A 7,221-nucleotide genomic window follows, 5' to 3' on the forward strand; every position below is an offset into this window, starting at 1 on the left:
GCCTTCATAATTTATATCTCTATTAAGAGTATTCTGTAGTGGGGCTGGCGAGGTGGCTCAGCACTTAGGAGTACCTGTTGTGCCTAGCGGCTTTCATCCAGTTCTAATCTTGGGAAGCAGAGGCCAGTGAATCCCTGAGTTCAAGGCTGGCCTGGTTTATAGAAGGAGTTGCAGGACAACTAGGGCTACACAGAGCAACCCTGTCTCAGAGAGGGGGTGAAAAAACAACACTTGCTACTCTTGTAGCATTAGTTCCCAGTACCCACGTGGTAGCTCATAACTGTCTGTAACTTCAGTTCTAGCACATCCATTACCTCTTTAGCCTCCATGAGCACTAAGCACACACGGCACACACGCATACACCGGTCAAACACTCATACACATGAAATAAAAATGTCTTCTTTTTAAAAAAGGATAATTTTGCCTGGTATAGTGGTGCAGGTCTTTAATTCTAGCATTCAGGAGGCAAAGGCAGGTGGACCTCTGAATTAAAGAGACCAGCCTGGGCTACAGAGCCTAGTCCCAGGATAACCAGGGCTATACAGAGAAATCCTGTCTCCGAAAAAGCAAACAAAAACATGTATTTTGTAGAAGGTGTCTGGTGGTACAGATCTGTGATTCTAATTGTTTGGGATACGAAAGAGGACACATTATATGTTTAAGGCTAATCTAAACTACAAAAGTAATTTTCAGACAGCCTGAGCAAGTTAGTGAGACAATTCTTAAAAGTAAAAAAAGGACTGTGGCTATAGCATGGTGGTAGAGCATTACCCTAGCAGGCATGCACACACAACACCTATGTTTAACCTTCAATATTACAAAAAGAAAAAGGGAAATACTTAGCCTTTTGAGGTAGCACAAGTCTGATGTCTGTTCTAGAAACCTCAAAGGTCATCTTTATTGAAACGGCAAGTGCCATGCCAACCTAGATGCAAAAGGTGCTGTCTCGAAATTAAATAATTAAATAAGAATTAATTAAATAAGTGATCTAGCTTATTTGTTAGAATGCTTCTCAGTATAGGAGACCTTAAATTTAATTCCCAACTCTACAAAATAAAAGCCATTAGCCTTAGTTCATAAAATTTTCAGGGTCAGCCTGGACTGACCCTGGAAATTATGAACTAATTATGAAATCATGTTAGATCCTGTCTCAAATAACAAGAAAAAAGGAGGAAATGGAAGAAATGAAGAACTCAGCTGAGGGGGCTGGAGAGATGGCTCAGTGGTTAAGAGCACCGACTGCTCTTCCCGAGGTCCTGAGTTCAATTCCCAGCAACCACATGGTGGCTCACAACCATCTGTAAAGGGATCTGATGCCCTCTGGTGTGTCTGAAGACAGCTACAGTGTACTCATATATATGACAAATAAATAAAATATTAAAAAAAAAAGAACTCAGCTGAGAATGGTTGCCTGTTCTAGAATCCCAGCACTCAGGAAGCAGAAGCAGTAGGGTCTCATGGTGAGATCTGTCGAGAAAAAGAACACATTGAAATGGCCCAGCAGGTAAAGGCTTAAGTTTGGTCTCTGAAATATACATGGTTCAAAGGAGGAACTAACACTAAGTAAACAAATAATTTTTTTTAATTTAAAAAGAACGCAGAAGAGTGATGATTGCAGTTAAGAGTTACAACTTGGGGCTGGAGAGATGACTCAGCAGATAAGAGCACTGACTGCTCTTCCAGAGGTCCTGATTTCAATTCCCAGCAACCACATGGTGGCTCACAATCGTCTGTAATGGGATCTCATGCCCTCTTCTGCCGTGTCTGAAGACAGCTACAGTGTACTCATATACATAAAATAAATAAGTAATTCTTTTAAAAAAAAAGTTAACTGCCCTGTGCTTGAGAAATAGTTAGCTGTTCAGAGTACTAGCTTCTCTTGTAGAAGACCTGGGTTTAATTCTCAGCACTCATACAGTAGCTTACAGCTTTCTGTAACTCCTGTGCCAAGAAATCTGATACCTTCTTCCAACCTTCGGAGGGACCAGGCACACATATGGCACACAAACATACATGTATGCAAATAATTTATTCAATAAAAATAAAGATATAATAAAAATTAAACAAGTATTGTCACATGGCAGAATGATAATACCATAAGTCAGAGGAACTTCAGTTGGCCCTGACAGTCTTCCCACTCCCCTGCCTCCAAACTGAATAGCAATAGAGCTGCCTGTAGAGAACTCCCATAATAAACCCCAAGTGGCTTATTTAGACCACCCTCCCTACACATACTCTTGTGTTTGAGGGGTTTTGTTTGTTTTGTTTTGTGATAGTCATCTATCTATTCCAGACTTGCCTGTAACTCATGTAGCCAAGGATGATCATAAACTTATCTTAATGCCTCCATGTTAAACACTATATATTTGTATATATTTGGGGAGGGCAGGGAGGAAACAAAGACTTTCTGTAGCCGTGTCTGTCTTGGAACTGACACAGAGCTCCCCTGGCTCTGTTTTTTAATTTTTTAAAGCTACATTCTAGCCCATTTGTTTTGTATATAATTGGGGAATAGAGCCTAGGCTACCTTATCATCAACAGCAAATCATAACTTCTTTTTATTGCTGTTGGGTTTTCTTTTTATTGTTTGGGTTTTCTGAGACAGTTTCTTGATAAGTAACTTAGACTTACTGTGAAATCACTTTGAAGCTCAAGGTTGGCTTCAAACTTCAAACTCCCTCAGCCTCTTAAGTGTTCCTCACCATGCACTACTTCGAAGGGTTTTGGGGGTTTTTGTTTTTGTTTTTTGAGACAGGATTTTACTGTGTCACTCTGGCTGGCCTGGAATTCAGAGATCTTCCTGTTTCTTCCTTTTGGAGTGCTGAGATTAAAGGTATGCACCCCAATACCCAGCTTTTTCCATGACTCTTAGTTTCTCTGACTCATTTGTTCATGTGTGCAGTGAGGGGGAGGGTGTGTGTGTTCACCAAAATGCCATGGTGCACATGCTGTGACAATACATATAGATGTTAGGAGTGCAAGCTCTGGTGTTAGTGCTCCTTGACTTCTACCTTTTTTATGACAGGATTACTGTTTTCTGCTGGTTATGCCAGAGCAGTGGCCGGAGAGGATCAAGGAGCTTTGCCTGTGCTTCCCACCTCTGTAGCCATGTTGATAATATCTGTCTAGATTTAAGAGGGTTTGATGGATAAATTTCACCTACTGAGTCAGTTCCCTAGCTTACATCATTTTGTTTGGGTGGTTGGTTTTGAGATAGGTTTTTACTGTGTATTCCTGGCTGGCATGAAGCTTACAATGTGATTTATTTTATGTACCTGGCCCTTTAAAAGATTCCCCAATGACTAGTCAGCTGACTCTTTAGCAGTGCTTAGCAGTTAGAACTGCCTGAGCAAATGACCTTTAGCTTTGACTGCCTCTTGGACTTCTGGGAACAGGAGAGGTCATAAAAAGCCAGAAGACGCTTGCAGAAAGATGGTGGGGTCCAGTAGATGGAGGATTAGGGTCCAGAAGACAGGCATTGGATTGGAGAGAGAAAGAGAAAGTAATTGAGCCAGGAAAAACTGAGCTGAGCCAGAGAAGATTCTGATAGGAGACAGGAGGAGAATGGGCACAGATCCCAGATGATATACTGAAAAGAAAGATTGAAAGCTACAGAAACTTCATATGTTGACCATGCATGCTGTCTACAAAATCAGAGAACCACCTGCCTATGCCTCCTAAATGCTTCCCACCTGTAATCCCAGCACTTATTATATATTATCAATATCCCCTGTAAACATTCCTTCTTGGATGGAAGGGTATCTTGGGACTCTGAAGTACAGGGACTGCAAGAACTCTGAGGGAAGATGGTATCCCAATGGAATGGCATCCCGAGACACTGGAGCTCAGGAAGCACACAGCTCTGAGAGCCTCAGCAGAGGCACTGCCGCTCCTATGGGAGGGTATCCCCAGCTAGATGGTTCAGGAGCCTTAGCCTAACTCCCCCCCCCCTCCGCCGCCACCCCGGCCAAGCTCAGGAGCTCAGGAGCCTCAGCCCTGCTCCACTGCTTTGCCTCTAACCTCCTAAAGTGCTTCTTGACTTCTTCCCATGAGAGAGTTACTCCAGCCAGCCAATACCATAAAAGATTTATTGGAGGATCCAGGAATGGGAGGGATGAATCCAGGAGTGGCTGCTTCTGCTCCTGGGAGAGGATAGAAGGGCATTGAACAAGGGGAGGTGGGGACAGCTTATATAGGATTTCTTAGGGGGCGGAGCTTTTCAGGGCTGAGATTTCCAGATTTGACAGTTGGCGAGAGTCCGAGTTCTAGGTTTGGGGAACTCAAGAACTGGTGGGTTTACCTGTTCATGGTTTGGTGGGTTTTTGTGGGAAGCTCAGAGATTGGTAGGTTTTCTGGCTCAGGGATTGGTGGCTTTTTTTTTTTTCACCCTCTTTTTCCTGCATCAGGCTTGTGGGTTAGGATAGGAAGTTCTTCTCAGCTGCCAGTGGCTTTGGCCGAGGTGCCATTTCTGTGGAGCTACTCAAGAGAAGTCTGAGAAGAGACGTTGCCACTGTGGACAGCTCCTGTGGTGCTAATTCATATCATAGGCTGAGGTAGGAAAGGAGCCACTACCATGGACAGCTCCTTTAGCTGTACCCCTAGATAGTGGCAGGCAGAATTGGGAAAGGATGTGTTGCCACTGTGGAAAGCTCCCCATGATAGCAGCAGGTTGAGACATGGCTGTTTGGCAGGTGATGGCATTTTGACAGCTCGTGTTGAGGCGTCTTATGGGTAGCTGTAGGTTGAGGTAGGAAGGAGCCAGCAACTGCTTTGACAGCTTGCCCAGGGTCTCTATTCTACTACATAGCAAGTCGAAGGCCAGCCTGGGCTACACAAGATCCTATTTCAAAAACAGACTGGGGATTTAATTCAGGAGAGTGTTCATCTAGCATTTGCCTAAACTTACTGTGGTGCATACCTGTAATCCCACCCCTCATGAAGTAGAGGCGAGAATATCAAACAAAAGTCATTCTTGGCAATAGAGCAAGTTTGGGCTGTATGAGACTATCTTTAAAAAGCTATTCCCAAACCTATAATTACAGTGGTTATACTTTTTATTGTCATTCAGACAACTGGTCAAGTTCTTTCGGCCATAGACACCACCAGCTACTCCCTACTCCCAAACTGTGATATGAACACATGGATCTTGTCAACAAAATTAACAGAGCAAATGTAGCAAGGCTTGTGTTGACCCAGAATTGCTAGTGAAAAAACTTAAGAGGCCAGGTGTTTTTTTAACAAAATCTCATTTGTGCACAGGGATTATCCCAAAATTTCCCTTTTATAGTACAATAAAAGTCCAATTTCTATAATAACAATTAACTACATACAATAAGAACAATAATGAGAACTGTTAGGTAGGAATCACATTCACAACCTCTAGTCATTTCTGTTTAGCAACCTTGGAGAAAGTACCCCACTATCCTAACTTGGAGAATCTAAAGTTCTGTACTTTCTATCATAATTTGTTAATCAACCTAAGAACATATTATTGTTCTTATCGTATCATGGTATCAGTTGTGCTAAGGTCTGGGGCCCTGTTACAGTAGCAATGAAAAGATGGCTATCTATGCAGCTATCCATTTAATAAAAGATTTTGCCACTATTGATTGGTGACACATTGATTATCATATACTAAATTGTTGATATTTGTATCTATTTCAGTTTGTGGAGGGCAGAACAATGAACCCTTAAGGATGTCTACATTGTAACCTTGAAATGTAATAATGCTACTCTATTTGGCCATAGAGATTTTGCAGATGTATTAGCCTGGCAGGTATGCTATCTCACACCCAGCACTCAGGAGGCTAAGCAGAGAGGATTGTTCCCCAGGCTACATACTGAGACTGCCTTTAAGAAGCAAAAAAAAAAACAACAACAACAAAAAAACCAACATTTTTTTTCAGAAAGAAGATTACATTGCTGCTGGTTCAAATCTGATTTTATTAGAACTTGCTTCCCTGGAATTTCAGGTCATTATTGGGTTGTAGATGTGGGTGAGTTGAGTGCTTACATAGTTCATGAACCCAGAGTTTGATGCTCAGTACCACATACACCAGTCATAGTGGTAAATCCCAGTAATCTCAACACTCAGAAAGATCCAAGTATCTTCACCTACATAGCAAATTTGAGGTCAGCCTGGGCTACATATACCTGTTAAACAACAGACATCACTAAGATTGTGTAGTTCAATATTATTTCCAATTACAGTTATATTTTCAAGAATTGTTGCTTCTCTGTTAGAAATCTAGTTCATCTTTTTTCACAGTTCTTAGGGTTTTTTTTTTTTTTTGGTTTTTGAAAGAAAAGTACTGAGTAGTTTAAACATTATTTTTAAAAATGGACGTTAGCCACTGACTCATTCTATTTTGGAATGCATGGGTCGCTAATTGATCCAAAGCAACATCCATGCTGCTGGGCATCTAAAGAATTGGAAAGATCTGAAAAGATACCAGAATACAAAACAAGTTTTTTGTTTTGTTGGGTATTTGTTTCTTCTCCTGCTTTCTGTCTCAATTTACCTGAGAATGAATAAACCTTTTTGTGTTTGACAGCCACTGGTGGCCTTTGCCTCTTAGATTTCTAAGCTTAGATTTGCCCAGATTGCAATCCTAATTTCCAGGAGCAATTCATTATTACCTGCTATCTACTAATCAGCTTGGTTGTTCCTACAACCAAAATGCTTTTTTTTTTTTTTTTTTTTTTTTTGGGGTTGGGGACCGAACCCAGGGCCTTGCACTTGCTAGGCAAGCCCTCTACCACTGAGCTAAATCCCCAACCCCACCAAAATGCTCCTTAAACTGTTCTGTCATTGTCGAATATTTAACTCAAACCTCTGTCTCACCTGAAATATTTTAGAAGTTTCACGAAAGAGATGGCTGCTGCCACCAAGCCTGACAACCTGAGTTGAATCTTGAACACACGTGGTGGAAGGAGATGACTGGCTTTCAAGTTGCCTTCCTGCCCTCTATTTGCGAACACCCATACACACACAAACACACACACCATCTTTTTAAATAATGTTTTTGATGTCCTCATCTCCAGAAATCTATACTTTGATGTAACAATAGTGTAAATAGTGTAAAGATAAAAATTTTGTCCACTTTAAAGCACCTCACAATCAGCCCTGGTGGCATACACCTGTACGGGAGAAAAAAAGCAGCTATATGGTAAATTTATCCAGAGAAACTTATCTAAGGTGTCTCTCAAAATATATACATC

This window comes from Rattus rattus, chromosome 5 (genome assembly GCF_011064425.1).
Source record: "Rattus rattus isolate New Zealand chromosome 5, Rrattus_CSIRO_v1, whole genome shotgun sequence".
NCBI classification, from domain to species: Eukaryota; Metazoa; Chordata; class Mammalia; order Rodentia; family Muridae; genus Rattus; species Rattus rattus.